General features: G+C 43.1%; 1 long non-coding RNA gene across 1 annotated transcript in view; it reads left to right on the forward strand.

Moving 5' to 3' along the window:
• Positions 1–20,001, forward strand: part of LOC146861342 (uncharacterized) — a 117,535-nt gene extending 97,534 nt beyond the window's left edge. Inside the window, exon 2 of the long non-coding RNA XR_014978948.1 lies at positions 19,568–20,001. This is a non-coding gene — a long non-coding RNA (uncharacterized LOC146861342). The remainder of the gene's footprint in view (positions 1–19,567) is intronic.
• The last annotated feature ends 886 nt before the right edge of the window (positions 20,002–20,887 follow it).

Genomic DNA, 20,887 nt, shown 5'->3' on the forward strand with positions numbered 1-20,887 from the left:
TGTTTGTTTATGGTTAACTATACACAACCTCTTGTACTGATAATTACGGTATGATTACAAGGCACCAGCATATGTAGGTCTGCAACTTTGGAGCCCTACTAAACACTGGTGAATAACTGACCAGCTGACAAGTACTGCCGTCTTCTTGTTTTTCATTGGAGTGAACAAACTTACATTCACATGAAGTACTTTTTGTAGAATGTGAGAGGGGAATCCTGGTGTGAGAAGGATGTCAGAAAAGATGTCAGAAATTGCTCCACCGTTGGGCAGCTGGAAGCACAGCGGCACCTGAGGTGGAATCTTCGACAGTCGCCGGTACGCCATCTGTCTTTGGAGGATTGCTAGCCATGGAGCCAGAGCGCCTTTGAAAGGAATAAATGAATGAATTTATTTATTGTGTGGTTCATTGTAACCATTACAGTATACAAAAAATCAACTGGGGTGTTTGTCTGACTCTGCTTGTGCCAACTTGTCTTCAAGAGTATACAAGTATGATGTACAAAGTTGCCAAAGTTGGCCATGTTCTTCACAATGTCCAAAGTGTAGAGCTGGCAGACAGCCTCCCTTTCAGTGCGAGTACCTAGTGGAAGAAGAATGTGTCTAAGATAGATTCTGTGGACTTGCCATAAGGCTGGGCAGCATAGCAAAATGTGTGCCAGGGACTCTCTTTTGTTGTTACATAGATGACACTCTGTAGTGTCCGACCGTGCTTTCCAGGATATAGTTCCTTTAAGGGGAGAGGATGTAGCCGTGTGGCTAAGATCCGCTGGAGCGCCTTTGAAAGGGTATCAGCAACAGCCTTCACTATTGCTCCATATGCACCTTCACAGCAATCAGTGTATATAGACTTCCACGTAGTGAGACCAGGTGGAAAAGGACCCACAGTGCCCAGGTGAACTATGACCATTTATACTGGTGGACAAGAAATCCATTGACGCTGCCATTCGTGCCCAGAGTAGTCTGGTTAGACCTACAGAGGTGTGCCGTGATGCCAGGTGCTCCCAGCTGCACCTGTACTCTTATCCTGATTGCGAAAACAACTTGAATGGACTCAGTGGAGTTGTTGTTTGTTATCTTGTTCTCTCCCACAGGTTGAACTTGTCCCATTTTTAGGTCGAGCCTAGAAAACGCTTGCGCTATCCTGAAGATCTGTTTTATGTATTTTGCGGGATCTGGAGATCATCCCTAAGACTTGTCGGCTGCCTCCTTAGTGTATGGACTTTTTTTTCTGTTCAACTGCCTCTATTTAACTGTCTTGATAGAAAACGACCAGTAGAGGTCAGTAAAATACCAGAATTACTTTCTGCTTGTTCAACTGCCTCTAATTGACTGTTTTGATAGAAAACGACCAGTAGAGGTCAGTAAAATACCAGAATTGCTTACTGCTTAGGGACATTTTTATTTTTTTATTTTTCTGGCAACTGCCTCTATTTAACTTTCTTGATAGAAAACGACCAGCAGAGGTCAGTAAAATACCAGAATCACTTTAGCATTCCCTAGATTCCAGGCCATAGAAACTTGCATTCAACAAGCACTCGTAGACAATAATATTTTTTTCAAATCTTGTATTTTAAGAGATATGACCATGAAGGGGCTGATTTTATATTAAAAACAGAGCTTTGGACAATACAATTTCCTGCTGATAGGCAGTACTTCTCTCCATGTGTTCCCATACCTGACGTGTTTCGCAGTTTGGTGCTTACTTTACCTCCATGTTAAAGAACATTAGATGTATCAGCACCCAGGCTAATGTGCTGCATAGCTAAATACATATTAGGCGCCAAAGGCGAGACCGATTGCGTTGCAAATGCTTGGTATAAAAGGTTGGGAGGGCTGTAGTGACCCGCTGGTGACGGTCTAGTGTTCAGAAGTTATGTGCTTCAACCAGCCACTCCCTGAGGGCTGGCTCCCACACTCACCCCACACCCATCCATCACTGGTGTCACAGGACATGTGACCCTGTCAATAAAAGGGGCCGGGCGCACATGCCCTGGGCTAGTTCCAGATACCCTATCAGTGTGTCTGGGTGATCATTATTAGTGTAGGGGGACCTAGTGCCCGACCCTTTACACTGGTGGAACGTGATAGTGATGGAAACAGGGGAATCAGGGGAGAAGGAGGTCAATTGAGAGCACAAAAATAGACTGTCGCCCCAGGTGCCACCAGCACTAAAGCTGGCCCTGCCTTTATGGATCCGTTCCTGTTTAATACTAGTCGCAATGCTCGGGTCTACTCTGCTCCTGAGAACCTTAGTTCCTGACAGTTACAAATTCCCCTTCTTGTTCTGCACCTGGTGCCACCCTGTGCACGAGGTCTGCAAGCTCTTCACACCGGAGAACAACACTCCACTGAGACCATTCTCTCTCTCCTTGATATTGGGCCTTCTAGCGTTTCCTACCAGCCATTTTAGATGAGAGCCCTACCACGGTCGTGCCCTTTCTGCTGATTTCCTAGAAAAGTTACTTCACAAATAATTGAAAGTTCTAAGGCCAGAGCTGAAAAGGGATGTTGATCTGATCCAAGTCTGAGCAAAGAGCACCGAGAGAAGAAACAGAGGGGTCGGTGCATGGAGGACCGGGATGCGTGGGACACACAGCTTGGGAGGGTCAAACACAGGCGGAAGGAATGGCCTGCCGAATTAGGGTGCTCGAATACTGAAAAACAGGCATTGGAAATGCAATAGGTCTCTCATTTCATTGAGGTAGAACTTTTGGCGTTGTAAATGACAATGTGTTTTACCCAGGTGTTATCGAGTGTATGTATGTGATATGTAGCAGAATTATGTGAGTTGAATTGGAATTGTTAGTTGTGGAATTGAGTGATGTGCAATTGTATATTGATGAGTGGATTTGTTTAGTGAAATTATGTGGATAGTAATTAAGTGTTATTGAGTTTACTGGAATTATGTGGAGTGTGATTGAATGTTATGGAGTGTAATTATGTGGAATGGTATTTTGTGTTGTTGGGTGGTATGTAGTGGAGTTTAATTATGTGGTGTGCGTTTGAATTTTGTGGCTTGATGTGGAATTCCGTGGTGTGGATTGGATGTATGTGGTGTGTTGTGTAATTGTGTTTTTTGAGTTGTATTATGTGATTTGGTGTTGAATTATGTGGTGTCGATTGGAAATGGGTGGAGTTAAATTGTGTGGCATGGAACTCTGTGAATAGCTCTGCATATTTGGTAATAAAAACAAGCATTTGCAATGCAATAGGTCTCGCAATTGCAAGATTTTGAGCTATTGGCATTGTAACTGACAATGCCTTTTAATTATGTGTTTAAAAAACCTGCAATAATAAAAGGCATTGTCATTTACAATAGCAATAGGTCAAAGTTTCTAAAATGCGAGACCTATTGCATTGCAAGTGCTTGTTGTTTACAAGCGCCCCATGCTGCGCTTTCACGTTAATAGAGGCCACACCCTTTCTTTAGACGAGCCGTATCTAAAGAAAGGTCCTATTGCATTGCAATGCTTGTTGTTTACACGCGCACCATGCTGCGCTTTCACGTTAATAGAGGCCACACCCTTTCTTTAGACGAGCCGTATCTAAAGCAAGGTCCTATTGCATTGCAATGCTTGTTGTTTACATGCGCTCCATGCTGCGCTTTCACGTTAATAGAGGCCAAACCCATTTCTTCAGACGAGCTGTGTCTAAGGAAAGGTCCGCGGCCACTATTAAAGGGAAAGGGCGGTGTGGGCGCTTTCACCAACAAAAGCATTTGTTTGTCAAGTTGACAAACAAATGATTTTTTTGTAAAAATGCCCTGTGAAAGCGCGCATGGCACACTGAATGTTGCAGGAGTGCATGTAGTGCCTGCAGTCGGAGAAACTCATTAAAGAAAATAGTGCTTACAGACAAAATAAGACGTACCGCGTAACAACTGAGGATAAAGGTTCATCTTCATGGGATGCTACAAAGGAAAACAAGGCAGGACTAACAATCCTATTAACTAATCAGAAGCCAGAATTTACAAAGGATAATGACACAAGCCAAGGACAAATATGGGTGGAGAGTGGGCGGGGCTTCAAGTCCCTACTCCAATACAGCATGCCCCGCAGAGCAGCGCAAGCGCTGCCCAGGCTCGACGTAAAAACATAGTAACGTAAATAGTTTATCATACACAGAACCCGTTTGGTGCCAGACCGCAAAGGGGTGCTGAGGAATAGAGTCACCACTAACAAAGGACAAAGGGTGAGCAGAGGGATCGATCTTTTAACCAATGTAGAGTCCCATCGATGCATGTATATCTGGCATCGAGGCGCTGCATAATTTAAAGTGGATGCCTCCTGAGAGAGTGAAAATGAGGAGCAGTGGCTTAAAGCGAGAAGAGTGGCTGGGCACTAGTAACTAAGAGTCAAACTAATGGATGCAAAGATATAACGGTCTGCGCACAAGGAAATACTGTTGAAAGTACGGGATGAAAGGAAAAATTCTATGGACAACAGCAAGAAAAGGCGTGAGACGGTACATCACAGGCTATAAGAAAAGACACAGTTGTGTGGCTGCAGTATTTTCTGCATGAACATGAATTTGTCAAAAAATACATTATCTGTTGTATACATTGCAGATTAAAAAAAATATATGTTTTTCGCTGAAACAAATTGAAAGTTATGAAAATTGCTACACCCAACGGTGCAATGCCACGCCAGACACTCTACAAACACTAGATAACTAGCCTACTCGATTATTGGAGTGTGGGACTGTTTACACATTCAAATGGGCATTGGTTTAATTCACTTGCCTGTCATTTATGTAACTATACCGTTCCTTACAATTTTAAGTATGTACACCAGTATACAGTTCTAGTTTAAAATCGTTATTAACACTGCTAAACAGATTTAAAGTGCATGATGCTTAATACTGTACATGTTTGAATTAGTTTTAAGCATGGGCAGTGTTCAACATTAGGCATTTTTAAAGCCTTTGAACCTGCATTAATGCACAGCTATAAAAAAAATCTGAGTAAAATACTCCAAGCTCAAATGTTGCTGTAGGTAAGGCTTAGGAATGAGTGCATGTAAAGAATATAAATCCTGAAGTAAAAGAATAGAAATTAATAGAATATAAATCCTGGGTGGAGATGGGAAGACAGCATCCACCCTGGAAGAGGCAATATGAGATTGAAGGGACTGCAGCAGTCTTGCCACAAGGGATGCTCAGAAATGGGCTCGGAAAACATTCTTTAAAAGAGAGGAAGTAAAGGAGTGTAGCAAGCACTCAACGGAAGAAGAAGGGTTCAAAATAATGTAATGGATTAAAGAAAGCCTGGGACGACAGCAATGCGAGATCAACTCTTTAACTGGAGACAAAGGACCGTTTGTGGTGTCGAGTCAGAAGGGAGCGCTGGGCAGGCAGGATGTCTCCAGTCCTCATCGAAAGCTTAAGACAAATAAAAGACGAGTGAATTTGGAGCAGAGGGTTGATGCGCTTCCAGGAGCCCACAAGAGGCACCGAGCCCTTTCAGCATTAGTTCATCAACAATTAAGCAACTTCTGCAAACAGAAGGGTTTCATTTTATAAGTGGAGTATTTAAGGCCGAAGTCTGTAGTCTACTGCATGGACTGGAGTGAAAAGAAAACAAGACAAGCCCGGCGGAGCGTGGCACGCGCGCTTGGCGGGGGAGCGCATTCCAGGCGGGGGAGCGGACCCTTTGAAGTGCGATGCCAAACGGATTGCATGGCGGCACGATGCGCGTGATTATGCGCGTGCTCGCCATGCAATCCGCTTTTCGGAGCACTTTTAAATGCCCCTTACTATAGACTCGCCTTGCGATCGCTTACGCGATAGCAAGGCGAGACCTAAAAACAATTAGGTAGGAGCTAAGCTCCAGATCTGTGCCTTCGGGTTTTATAAAAAAAAACAATAACAAGCAGTGCACTGAAGCAACACATTTTAAAGTGCTCCGATGCCTAATAGAGGTAGCTTATATATATACAATAATGAAATACAACTTCCAAGCGGCACTGTCAATTTGTTATGTATACAAGAAAAGGTTTCACAATGTGAAAGATTAGAGCCCCCTCCCCCCCTTTTCTTTTTATGCAATTTTATATACAGTAAGCTCGCCCATCCAAGGTTAGTTGCATCTTTCTTCTGCTCCTTGTTTAAAAAGCACATGTATTCTACTGATCTCCCTAACAAGGGAGAACACGCTTGTTTCCCAAGCAGTAAGAATTTTACACTCCTCTCTTTCTTGTGTAAGATTTATTTTCCGGTCTTGCTGATTTCCAGTAAAATATACCAACATGATTAAAAAATACAGGTGAAAAGATAACATCATTGGTGGAGGGAGAGTGCCTGGATACTATTACTGGACCATGATGCATTCACTGCAAGTCTGAGCTCCCACACTCTGAAAGCTGAGGATATCGTAAAATATTCTGAGAAGCAGACAGCTGAGGGGAGCAAGAGGGTGAGAGAGAGGAGGGAGGGAGGGAAGGAGGCTGCACAAGTACTGGCCACACTCCATTACAAGAAAAAAGTTGTGCAATGCACATGAATAAAAACATTATCACAAACAATGAGAGTTTCCTGCGTACACTGGATTTCAACCAACTGCGCAGCAACCAAAGTTTGTGTGCACACAGTGATAATTGCTGTTTAATAAATAGACATCAATAGGCTGGCTATCCTGAAAGCGTCGTGAACAGTTGACGAAAAAGTGGCATATACTCTTTTTGCCAGCCTCTGCTTCTATATATCCAAATTAAAGATAAATTACTCCAGGGCCTTTTTTTTTTATATCGCTCCTAGAGAAACTGATGGAAGTTTCAGATGTTTCAAAACAGTAATCCAATGAAACTGTCAAGTCCCGTGTGCACGCGCAGCATGTTGTATGATATGCTATTTAATTTAATAATGTTTTTAGGGTGCGTTGTGGTCCGAAATGCTCTCTACATGTTGGATTTTACGTGTAGACATGTTCACTGAATCCCTCAGTAGAAGAGGGGTTCCGCACCAGAAAAGCACACAGATGTGGATGCCTGCTCTAGCCCTGGGGGCACCGGAGAGTGACAAAGAGCACGCCTTTTTTAGGTCTCGCCTACGCAGCGCGCATGCGCTGCTTAGGAGGACCTTTAGCTGTCGCTCTGCTAATTTTCAAGCACACACTCGTGCTTGTGGCGGCATCCACCTTGCGGGAGCGAGCAGTGGCATGCCACAAGCACGAGTTCAGTGCTTGAAAATGAGCAGACTGCGTGCGCACACATGCACCACTCCCGGGCTCACCTCCTGCTCCCCCTCTCGATCACGCGCATTCCTTGTTTTTTAAAAACATTCAGCGCCAGTCACGCGCGCTTGTTTTTTATGCTTTCGGCCCATCATTGATTATTTTGCCATCCGCTTCTGTCACCCCTCCTGCCATCTTTATTTTGAACTGCCTCACACCTTGTCACGTGACAAGTGCCATAAAGGCTTCAGTAAACACTACTTTGTTGAGCTTGTTCCCGGTGCCGTGATTCTTTCATAATTGCCGCAGATCCTGTTCCGCTTTTTGTTACCCTCGTCCCGGCCGCCACGATAAATCTTTAAAGTTGCGGCCGCACCTCCTGTTCTGTTGCTTCTTTGCAATTTATATTTAGGTACATTACGTGGCTTGTCCAGAATCGCAGTGTTTTGAGCTGAAGTCAGGATTAGCTTTGAAACATTCTGTTTACTAACACTCATCCTTCCTTCCTCCTCTCCTGTTTTCCACACCCAGCCGAGTAGCAAAGCAATCACTAATTTCGATATCATCTGGCTCTCCTGCTTTTCCACCACTTGAGTTTGCCACTGAATCGCTACTTTCGTTTTTCATCTTTCTAGAAAATGGTGATTTCAAGAAACCTCTCTTTCCTCTCCTTTCCTTCATGCGCTCCCCTGTGAAATGGATCCCAAAGAATAAATACATATTTGTTCTGTTACGAAATGCTGCCTCAGCACGGAGAGAAAAAAAAGGTTCACAATACAAAAAATAAATATTTTAACTAAATAGAGCAAGACTAAATTTTCGCAAAGTGTCCAGAATGGTTTTATTCACACCCAAACACATTATCGCCAAAATTCAAGCTCTGCCACTGGATTGTTGTTTCCTCTGGCGAGTCACCTCGCCCCCTTGTGTCTCTCACTACACCTCTAGTGCCTCCAACCATGCCTCTGAAACTGACTGCCCTCAGGTGAGCTCTTGCTTGCTGTGCTATCTCGGGTGAGCATAGCTCCGACCTCTCACAGTCGTCCAGCTTTCGTTTCCTCTCTAGTGGCCTCTTGCTTCACCTCATGTTCTCCTACCCTCTTACTTCCACCATCTTTCCCTTATTATCACCTTCTACTCTTTTTTTATCTCTATATAGATTCTTGTTTTATCCCGGCTATTTTTATCTTGCGTGCCTGCTTCCATCTCTCTCCTCCCGTCATTCTCTCATTATCACCTTCTACTCTTTTATCTTTCCATAGTTATCATTGTTTACTTTCTCCTTTCTGTTTTTATCGCGTGTTCCTTCTTCGATCTCTCTCCTTCTTTATTTTCCTCTCGTCCCTTCGCATTTCCCTTTCGTTTGTTTCCCATTCTCCTTAAGCTCTAATTTCTTCTCCATTCCTTCTTTCATCTTTACCGATTTTGCTTTTATCTTCGGTGCCAACATTTTTTTTCCAAATTCATTTTTGCTCGAGAGTTCATGCAGTGTTTTGTAGCCATGGAAACTACTTACTCCCTGCAGATGTCTGCTTCATCCTGCCATGACAGTTCATAGTGCCTTTTGAAGATGGAAACACCTACGGGTGCCCCTTTTTCAGGCACGATTAAAAATGAATAATTATAATAAAAAACTGTACAGCCAGAGAGGAGTTTCAATAGCTAGAGCAGACTGCTTGGATAAAAAATAAATTTACAAATAAACCAGGCTACTATGGAGCAGATTTGTTTTGTGTGCATGGACAAGCCACCCTTGTAGATGTCCGCTACGAATGAGCATAGTTTATCCATGTTTAACCGTGTATTTCGCAGCACAGTTCACCGTTGTAACCCATGTGTGCAGCACCAGTACTATGAGCCTCTGGTGCTCAGTGCCACAAAGGCGGCATGCAGCACAGTAACTTGCTACAGTACAGAAAGCCAAGCTTGTGAGCACGATGCTGCCGTCCAGTCCTAGATATTCTTACCAGCCTGCCAGTCCTCTTCAGACTGCAGCTCCTTCCCTCCCCCACTGCCGCTGCTCGCTCCCGCAAGGTAAAGGCTGTCCATGGACTTCTGCCCGCGCTTACCTTCACCCTTGCCCTCTCGCCCCCCTGGCAAACCTGTTAATTACCCTTAACACATACAAATCTCACCCCTGGCCAACCAAACGCCTCTTTGTGCTCAGTAATTCATCGCACCAGCCCCCTGCTTGGAATTCGCGCCCCTCCCCGCGCAGGCACATTTAAATGCTTATTGTCTGTGGAGCTCGCGGCCATGACTGAACTCCTCACTAAAGTAAAACCCTCCCTCAAGCTTCAGAGGTCTCCAGGGTCGGTGCACCATCTCCCTGGTGAAAAATTGTAGTCCGAAATTACATCCTAATATTGACAAGAGTACAAAATGAAAGTGAGATTTAACACTGACAACACTGCCCATTGTTATAACACTCACCGCCCTCTTGACGCTTGAAATGCCTTGCAGTGATCTCAGAAGGATGCTTGTACCCATTTAAATAGTTGTTCGTATTCCATTGACCCCCCCGCTTCATTTCCCCCTCCCCATTAGCCACCCTTTCCACCTCCTCCGCTCTCTCCTACCCTGCTTAACCCCCCCCGATTGTTTGCCCCTATCCTCCTCCTCCTGCTGCCCTGCTCCACCGTCATAATGCCTCCTAAATACTGCTCCTCTCCTCTCATCTCCTCTTTCCTCTTCTCCTTCTCCCCCTCTTCCTCCTCCCCTACCCCCCTTCCTCCTCCATCTTCTTCTTCCTCTTCTCTTCTACCCCACTGCTACCATGCCCTTTCCACTGCTGCCCCACTTCTGTCCTTCACTGTCCTCTCCCCTGGTAAACTGCTCCTAAGATCCCTCCCCATCTGCCCCTATGTTGCTATGTCCTCAGATCCCTCTTCTCCTGACTTGCTCCCCTGTTCTCCCCCCCCTGTCCTGCTCCACTGATGCACTGCTCCCTCCTCTCCTTCTGCCTGATTATTTGCTCTCTCACTCTCTCTCTCTCTCACTAACTCACTCTCTCACTCACTAACTTACTCTTTCACTAACTAACTAACTATCTCAATCCCTCTCACTAACTCTCTCACTATCTAACTCTCTTTAAAAGCACTAATTCAAACTATCTCTCTCTCATGGACTCTCTCTCTCCAAACTAACTCTCTAACTCTCTCTCTCATAGACTCTCTCTCCCAATAACTAACTCTCTAACTCTCTCCTCTCTCTAACTCTCTCCTCTCACTAACTCAGTCTCTCACTCACTAACTTACTAACTTTCTCACTCTTTCACTAACTAACTAACTAACTCTCTCATTAACAAACTAACTCACGAACTATCACACTAACTGTTACACAGTTACTATTTCCCAAGCTTCAGCCTCCTGTTATTTATGCCCCCCCATAACAAAACAAGCATTGGCATAGCCAATAGGTCTTGCCTACGGGATCTTATAAATGTTTAGTTATCCAGCACAATATCCTTGGTGCAACAACATCAACTTTTGCATGGCTAAACACTTAAAAGGTCCCAAAGGCGAGACCTATTGGCTATGCCAATGCTTGTTATTACAAGCAGTGGTCAAAGTACATTAAAAACGAGAAGAAGCAGGGCTCCTTCTACTGTATAGTCCAGGCAGAGCACACTTTGTTTGTGTGAAGAAGTCCTCAACCTACACAACCACAACTTTAAACCCTGTTTTGGCATTTAGGCATTGGTAAAGCATAAGCTATCACCGAATCAACAAAATGAAATGTAGCTGTTTTTCATTCCTGGGTTATGGTCGCAGCAATGGGTTTCATGACGACTTTGCACCATCAGAGACTCCCCCCCCCCCCCTTAGACTGTCGTGCCTACAAAGGTTTTGCTGATGTGCTTTGTGTTCTGGGGGTGTGATCCAGTTCAGGTGCTGTTCATCCATCAAGTGGCAGATGCGTATCTCGGGACTTGTGTAAGTGTTCTCCTGGAGATGGATTGCTTTACGTGTCTAGTCAGTGTTTAAGATGCTTCTATTTTTTTTCTTCCAATAAAGATGTTGAGACTAATGGATACCTCCTGCACAACAAGCACGTGTAAATACCAGGACGGAGGGTGGGGGAATCAGGGACTACCGAGAGGACTGCAAGAGGGAGGAAGAGCGCAAAGAAGAGCAAGGAGCTGGGGAGAAACGAGGGGGGTGGAAAGAATAGTGGGTGGAATGGGGAAAGAGACTGGACAGAATGCGGATTCGGACTGGAAGAGGAACAAATAGAAAAAAGGAAAAGGGGATCAGCAGCGCCGCTCGGGCTGCAGGGGAGAAAATAGCCAGAGAAGCAGGAGGGGGTAGGAGGCAGCGGCAGCAGAGGAGATATCGCAAACGTGTGCATAAGTGAATAGCAGCTGTTCAGAATAAAAACAAGCAGAAGGAAGGAGGTGGAGGCAGCTGAAGCATGAGGAGATGAAGCAAACGTGAGCGCAAGTGAGTTCCTGAGTCTAAAGAAACAAAAAGAAAAACAGTGCCCAGAAAGTAATAAATAACATGACCAATAAGAACCCATGTAACAGGGGCAGTCCTCATGGGAGGTTACAAAAGTAGAAAAGGAGGGACTACTGAGCAAATAAACCAAAGAAAAGCAGCCATTTACGAAGGACAGTAAAAGGAGCCAATTAGAAAGATGGGTGGGGCTTAATGTCCATATTCCATACACAGCATTTCTCGAAGAGAGATCGCATGTGCTGCCTAAGTGAGACCTAAAAACTGCTGGACCATTTGGATTTTATAGAACTAGTGGTGTTGAATTTACATATCCATGTATGAAGCATTGGGATATTTAATGGCTAGGTGGTAAACATCTAAAGGGTACGGATTGATAGTGTTTGCTGTATATGGGTGCCTTTTAATTACTAGTGGTAACCATGGTGTAGTAAAGGTGCATTTGGCTCTAAGCAAGCAAGGACATACAAGCCCTGGCTCCTGGCTGAGCAATAACAAAACAGCCATAATTTAGGGTGCAGTGAGATACTTAGGGCCTCTGGCCCCTGTGCCACTGTGCACCTGCTGCACCACAGATACCTTCGCCCATTTACCGTATGCATTTACAGAATACGCATTGAGGTAAAATCATCCAAATATGATTTAATTCTTGCAAATTTATCGGAAAACAAAATCATATTTTTTTTTACACATATTGAAAATATTGTTGCAGTGTGTTTCTTTAACAAATGCAATAAGCAAATTGTTAAGTTAGAAGGTTTATAGAAAGTGGTGGGTGATGTGTTGTCTCTTTCCCTTAGAGCGAGGGTTGTTTTTGAAGTCTTTTGAGTTACCTAAAATGGAAGGCAAAATGTGGAAATATGGGTATCGACATGCTGTTGTATAATGGCTAATCAATAATCAATACCAGATATGAAAAGCGACTGAGAAACTGATAACACATCCTAAACTCATTTAAGCCCAAAGTTTGGCTTGTGAATTTGAAAACTGATAAAATGTGGTATGAAGTATTTCAGATGATTCTCAAATAGATGAAAATGGCAACTATAAGTCTGGCCAGGTAGTTTAAGTGGACTTTCACATTGAATTGTACATGGCATAATAGACACAATGAAATATGATTTTGGTGAATTTTAAAGAATGAAATCTTATTGATTCATTTTACACTATATGATGGTGTTATTTATCACGTGTGAAGTCTTTTAATGACCAGGTGTGACGACTTTTACTGACAAGGAGTGATGGATTTTAAGGGTGTGAGCCAGTGGCTTCTAATGGCCAGGTGCGATGGCTAATAATGAACAGTGGTGATGTCTTGTAATGATCAGGTATAACGACTTGTAATGCTCACGATAAGTGATGGCTTTTAATTACATGGTGTGAGGGTTTTAAATGAGTAGGAGCAATTAATTTTAATGGCCTGGTGTTGCTAAGAGTGACGACGTTTTATGACTTGGTGTGATTTTCAATGGCTGTGAGCGATGTATTTTAATAACCTGGTTTAATGGTTTTAATTTCAAGGATTGACTACATTTGATGACCTGCCATTTTGGCTTTTAATTATTTGGTGTGACCTGGTGTGATGGTTTCAATGACTATGAGCCATGACATTTTAATGACTTGGTGTGATGGTTTTTAATGACTGGAAGTAATGGGTTTTAATGACCATGTCAGATTAATGTTAACTACATGGGAAATGACATTTGATGACCTTGGTGTGATGACTTTATACATTAGAGGGAAATGAGTTTTGAAAATGACCTGTATTGACTTTTGACTTAACTGTAAGAACCACCCGTTACATCACTATAATCTCTTGGTGTGATGGTTTTTAATGACTGGGAGTGATGGGTTTTAATGACATTTTCAGATTAATGTTAACTACATGGGAAATGACATTTGATGACCTTGGTGTGATGACTTCATACATTAGAGAAAAATTACTTTTGATAATGACCTCTATTGACTTCTGACTTGACTTTTACGAACCATCCGTTACATCACTATAATCTCAGATACTGGCAAAATTCTGGAGGATGCGTGAGAACGAGTAGTAAAAAGCATAAGACAGTTTGGTTAAGGGGGAAATAGCTACAGGATAAGAGAGGAAAAAGAAATGGGTTTGAACTAAAAAACATTAGAGAATCAACGAAATGACAAGATTTGTCTGGATTCTGATAGCAAGTGGCATCAAGGTCTTGCAAAACCGAATGCAAGCAGTTAAGCCACTGGGTAATTCGCTTTCCATCCCCTGTCTTAGTTTTAAAGTTTTTTTATGTGATCCAAGCTGTGAGCTAGGAGACTAGTGGACGGTCACACTATAGGGTTCAGATTAAAGTCTCTAAATTTTACTATAATGACTGACTGTAAATGTTCTGCTAGAGTTATCTATGGTCAACTCGTAGATCTCCTCCAAGTACAGAACAAATGGCCCAATTTATCGTTTGCCTGAGAAATAAAGTTTGTCAAGGATGTGAAGGACATTACCTCCACCACCCTGCTGAATTACAATCCATCAGGCTCAGAAGTCATCAAAGCACATCAAAAGGAACCACTGTCATGGTGGATCATTTCAATGTACCAAAAGTTTGGTGGGAAGCCTCCGTAGGTTTGGATGGCCATCCACCAAATGTTTCTATAGTTTTTGTTTTTCAGAAACAAACTCCCAAGCAGGAGGGGGGGTCATTATTTTTATCCTGCCCCTCATAGATAGGCTTCTCCTGGGGGTGACAGACAGAAACAAGCAATGGCAAGCCAATAGGTCTTACCTGTGAGACAGCCATTGGCTTTACCAATGTCTTTTAGACATGTTGTAGTGCAGCATGGCTAAAAGTTTTTAAAAATTGCTATGATGCTTCATCATAGCATTTTTAGTGCTTATGGCAGACTGTGGTCGGACAACATAGACAACGGGAGTGAGGGTGGGAGGCAAAGGGACAGTAAACTAAAGCAGTATGACGTGGCTAGTGCTGGCCTCATCATCTAGCACATGCATCAAAAATGCCATTTGCGATTCCTTATTAGCGAAAAATAAGGATTCGCTAATAAGGAATCGCAAAAGCCTATGCATGTAGAAATCGCTTACAAAATAGCGATTTCCTAAATATTTCTTAATTGCGAGTTGCAAATTGCGAGTCGCAATTAAGGTATACCTCCCCATTCATTCCTATGGGCCTAAAGGCCCATAGGAATGAATGGGAGGACATTCTCAATTTGCGATTCTCAATTAGAGAATCGCAAATTGAGAATGCAATTTCAAGGGTGCAAGGGTGTCAAAACGACACCCTGTTGCACCCCTGAAATCGATCTGTGTACAAATGTTGCACACACACATGTCCAAAGGACATGTGTGTGTGTAACCTACCACTTTGAAAAATGCACTTTCGTGCATTTTTTAAAGTTTTTGAAAATTACCATGAAGTTCAACTTCATGGTAATTTGCGCCCCCTATCAGCGAAATCGCTAAATATTTTACTTTAATGCATTGCATTTAAGGAAATCTCAATTTGTGAATCCTTAAATGCAATTGCAATTTGAGAACTCGCAATTAATTGCGAATTCTCAAATTGCGAGTGCCTTGACCCTTCATGCATCGCAAATGCCCTTTTTGCGAATCGCACCGTTTGCGCTCGCAAAAATGGTTGATGCATGTGCCCCCATGTGCTTTTATTTCTTATGGCAGGTGGGGGTAACACAGATAACAAGAGGATGTGGGTAGGAGGGGAAGCAGCAGCAATGGAAAGGTGGGTGGGAGGGGAAGGAGCAACACAGACAAAGGGGTGGAAGGGGAAGAAGCAACACAGACAAAGGGAGGTGGGAGGAAGAAGAAGCAGCACTGACAACAGGAGGTGGGGGAAGAAGCAACATGGACAGTGAAGCGGTGGGGACGGGAAGGGAAGAAGCAACATAGGCAATTGGGTGGTTGGGTTAGATGCAACATGGACAACTGGAGGGTGGGAGGCAAAAGAAACAATATGGACAAATGGGGAGTGGGAGAGGAAGTAGCAACATGGACAACACGGGTGGGAAGGTTAAGAAGCAACAGAGACAATGAGGGGTGGGGGTGCAAAAGCAGCAAGGATGACAGTGGAAGAAGAAATAAAAATAGTACCTCAATCATAGGACGAGCAGCAAAAAGATGCTAATCAAGATGTAGCTGTCAGTATTCGGGCAATAGGCTGCAAATAAGAGTGACATTGAAGCTAATGAATAGTTAAAAATGGGTGGGCTGCAAGCCCCTTGTATACTATATCTCTTACAAGTGAAAGCACAAGCACCCTATCTTAGTCGAGACCTATAAAGGAATCAAACTGATCTGTAACAGACAACAGACCTGCCGAGTGTCACACATAGAGGGTCAGACTAAAGCATTTCAGGACCTGATCTTCACCACATTGCAATGCTTAGGCACTCACATGAGCTTCTCTGCTCGAGGCCCTAAATCAATAAACAGCTATATTTCTGCTGTTAGCCTCCAGTGCCGCGAGGAGAGGGGGCCAGGAAGTCAGAGACTGGGTCGAGGAGAGGCTGCTCTGGATGTGATCATGTTGCTGGCCAGAGCCTGGGCCTACATTGTCCCTTAATGTGTAGGAATAATGATTGAATATATTGGCAGCTAAAAAAAAACAAATTTTTGTTTTTTATTTTACTTTAGTTCTTCCGGTAGAACTTTCTAATTTCAATATAGCTTCAATTTCTTACATATTGTTTACTTTTCTTGACCATAGTGCAACTGTAATCTAACATCCCATTGGTAGTACTTTTAGTATTTTTACTGTTAGAGCATTGGACATAAATATTTATTTTCTAGCTGTATAAAGCCGTGCTCTGCTAAGCGACTTAAAGTTCCTGTTATGCACGAGCAGTGCTGGGCCCATCCTGAAAGTACACCAGCAACAGCTTCAGATCTCTCTGTCTCCACCTTTACCAATGATTCTTAAGTTGTTGTCAAAGTTCAGGTGAGTATGACACTTTCAGCAGCAGCTAAAATAAAACTACAAGTCCAAAAAGACAATCTGCTGTTTACTAAAAAAGAAATCCAGGAAATGCTAAAGATGGTATACATTATGTGCGAATCAATCCAGTACAAGAGTAGCTCGCCTGCCTTGTCAACACCTAGTGCTGCTCCATGGCAATTTGCCAAACATGGGAAACTAATTTTAGAGAACACATGTCTGCCAAAAGCAATTTATATAAACAGAAAGACCTGCATATACTTTATTTGTTGGGTTTAGAGATGAGGAGAGTTACTTGAAATTCTAGTGCGCATGGTATTGTGTCTGTTAGGTGTGTGAAGGGGCAGTGTAGCTAACAAGCTTTCCTCACACTGGTCAGCACATTCCCCGGCATGACACACAACAGATGGCTGCAGCTTCTCACTCGCACTGTACTTTAAAATGTATCGCCGCGTTAGGGTAAACTCTGCTATTCTAAGAAAAAGCAAGAGGTTTTCAAGCTAGATAGATGACACAGGAACGCATACAGCAAATAAATAAATTTAAATTGCTTTAAACAGCCAAAACATGACGCAAACAGAAAGAAAAGTAACAGCTTTAAAAAGCAGATTCACGCTGCCTTGCAGTTGCATACAGAAATAAAGCTTTACATACAACACACGAACACAGAAAGAAACAAAATAATTCCATACAGAAAGCAAAAAAGCTGACACGCTGTAAACAGAAAGGAAAGAAATGATTAAAAAAAGCTTTACAAAGCGTACATGCACACTGCCTTGCAGTTGCATACAGAAAGCAAAATAATACACACAAACAAAGGTTAGGCTACCAAAAACACTTGCAAAATGCAAAGAAAAAAAACAGCGCCGAGAGACAAACTTAGAAGCATAAAAAGTGTAAGGCTACATGTAATTGGGCCATGCTCTCTGGGGAGGAACAACACACAAAAAGGAAGGACATTTACAAGAGAATGACCACATACAAGCAAGGATTTGCAAATTACACTCTGAATTATAAATAGAAAGCAATGGGTGGGCTGTAAGCCCACACAGTGTTTACAACATGTCTCAAAGAGACCGAGCATGTGCTGTCTAGAGAGACCTAAAAATGACATTAAACCATCCACCTTAATAGGGAAGGCAGTGTAATGTCTTTCTTCTGATGGATCTGTCAGCATGCAAAGCTATCCCAAAATTCAACTCATGCCATGCACCAATGACTAGGACCGGGAGTGGTGTATTCCCAATTAGGACTTTGGTGCCCCCCACCTGGAGCCGTCAAATTTTGTATATTGATTCACTTCAGTAGCAGGTGCTGAGCATTCTTGTAAGAATGACAGATAAGGGTTGTAGTTTCAAAGATTTATATTAAGAATTAATAGGCAGGTTACAGAAAACGTGCCATAAGCACATTTAGCGGCAATGCATGCAAAACATAGGAAAAATAACTCAGTACAGTTCTCAGTGAAATCCAGCATAGATATGCCTTCTAAAGGTGGAGGAAAAGGGTCTCCTTTAAAAATAAATCTACACATTTTTTTCATAGTACTTTAGACAAATACATTCATACATTCTGCTTGAGTACATGGTTCTCAGGATATGCACTAATAGGGAATGAGCAAGAAGAAAATTTTTACTACGGAATACATTCAAAGTTTCTCTCAGGGTAGTACTACATTAGGTCTACAGATATCCCCACAGTTTATTTAAGCAATTAAATTGATACATTGTGTAGCAATACCCTGGGAAAGTTGAAATGTCCTTGGTTAGGTACTGAGGGAAAAAAGTCTCTGGGAACATTTCTAAGTTTATTAGTGTGAGTCTTGCAAGTCTTTTTTCAGAACGAGAAGAACAACAACAGTTAGCACATGATATTTTGCGATGTCGGTACAAGAAGGAGTACATTGTAAACACAACCTAGGTTAGTGTAAGCCCACTTTATGCTGCTTTTAATATGCAAGGAGAGGAGCTCTCACAGTTCCTCCTCCGTCTCACAATTGGAAGAAGTTTTCTGTTGACAGAGTCAATGGGGCTTTGTCAACAGAATACTTAAGGTCTGCCCATCTCTAAAAGAGGTGGGTTGAAAAGTTGTTTGGAGGGCAGGGTACTCCGTCATGTTTTCAACGGAGTACCCTGACCGCCAAACTCTTAATCGAGCCCTAAGTGACAAGTGAGACTCTGTATGCATTCATAGTCATGGATCAGAGGGCAATAGTCTAAGCTTAGAACCCACAAGCACAACCATTTAAGGGGACAATGACGACTGTGTCCTGGCACTCCACTCATGTTTAGGCATCACGTATAGGTTATAATTGCAGTCAGTGTTATTCTATCAAGTCTTCTACTCCTCTCCTGGGATGGCCTTCTCATGGGGTGGTGAGTTGGTATCACTGGAACAAATCTCCAGCGCCTCTCCAGGCATGGTCTCTTCCTAAAGCAATTAGTATCACTGAAACATGCCTCGGCCTCCTCCAATGAGAGGCTCTGCTCATTAAGTGATTAGTCGATATCACTCAAACAGCCTTGTAGTGAGCCACTCATAAAGTGATTAGTCAGGATTATTCCAAGAAACCTCGCTCTCCTTCTCAGGGATTACCTCTTCATAAAGAGGATAGTATGCTTCACTCAAAAAAAGCCTTAGTCTCCTTGCCACGGAGGCATCCTTATACAGCTGTTAGTTTTATAATTGAAAAGCCGCGATCTCAGCCACAAACATAGGCTCCTCCTAAAGCAGTTAGTCAGTGTCACTGGAATAAGCCACCGTGTCCTCCCAAGAGACGGAACCCTTATACAGAGGTTAGTAGGTATCACTTGAACAAACCTTGAGCGCCTCCTCTGGCATGGTCTCCTCTTGAAATTATTAGAATCGTTGAAACAATACTCAAGCCCCTCCTTCAAGGGAGAACTCATTGAGTGATTGATGTTCCTAATGTATGGGTGTTATGTTTGATACTCTTAGTAATTGGTCTCTCCATGACTCCCTTGCAGGTGGAGAATGCTGCAGGCATCGGTGACACAGAGCGTGCTTCCAAGGCGTCACGCACATCCAAGGTTCTCAACATTGTGGGCATCGTCTTAGGAGTCATCTTAATCATCATAGTCATCGTCGTCGTAATTGTTGGAAAAAACGTGAAGCATAACTGAGAGCCATGGGCCTGAAAAACCCATCTTCTCCCACACCCCTCCTGCACCATCAGCATAGATGATCAGGCATTATACAGAAGTCCTGGTCCTCCCTTCAGACTTCCCACCAAAAATGGCATTTATCGTTACTTTATGCATGTTTACCCATGTAACATAGGTAACCTGGAGCCGACCACTTACATATGTCGATGGTGCTATGCTCCTGTTTTGTAATCTTGATGTTTTACTTACTTCTTTTTACCAAATATGCTTGTAATTAAAAAACTAAAAATCAATAATGTGTTTTGATTATCGATGTCTTTTGCTGACTGTAAATTCACATGGATGTATGTAGGTTAGAATAGGATCTTCCACCTCCAGCTACTGGAAAGGGGAAAATGTGAATAATTAGAAAATGAGGGGCATATTTGTTTAAAAGTAACACAGTGTAGCTATTCACCTTGCTGCATTGCTTTACACGGAAGCGGCTAGAATGCACTGTATTTATCACAAGTCAGTGCATTCCAGTCTTTTCCCAGCACTGGCGCACAATGGGCTGCCTAGCGCCAATGCAGGCACCCGTGCACCATGGTGCAAGGGCGCCTCCGTTGCACAAAAGTGATCCCCTGAGGCATTTTCCTCTTTCTATGTGTGCTACATATTGCAACACACGTAGAAAGAGAAAGTAACAAGGAGAAATAAAGATATTTCAACTCGAAATGCCTTCCCTGGGAATGCGCAGCATATTGGCGCATTCCCAGGTCTACCAGTAATGGTAAATCTGAGAATGCGTCAAAATCCATGGGTGTTGCGTGGGAAGACCCAGGCAACACCCATGGAATACCTCCCTGGGGCAGTTGAACGCAACACAGCAATTTGCGTTGCTCTGGATTTATCAAGCCACTCACGGCCCCGCAAAGTTGCCTTGCATGGCTTGATAAATCGCATTTTGGGATTGCGTCATGCATCTGTCACTTGCGTGGTGCAAAAGTGATGAAATGCCTTGGTAAATAGGGCTTGAAGTGTCTTCAGTAGCTGTGGGATAAAGATAAAGGGGCATATTAGCAAGACCGGCGATAAAATTATCGCAGTTTTAGCGGCAGGAAACTGCCGCTAAAACGGCGATAATGGGCTTGACAATATGCGTTATAGAATTCCAATAGAAGCCCAGGTTAGATGTCCTGC

The sequence above is a fragment of the Triturus cristatus genome, chromosome 3_1 (genome assembly GCF_964204655.1).
Source record: "Triturus cristatus chromosome 3_1, aTriCri1.1, whole genome shotgun sequence".
Lineage (NCBI taxonomy): Eukaryota > Metazoa > Chordata > Amphibia > Caudata > Salamandridae > Triturus > Triturus cristatus.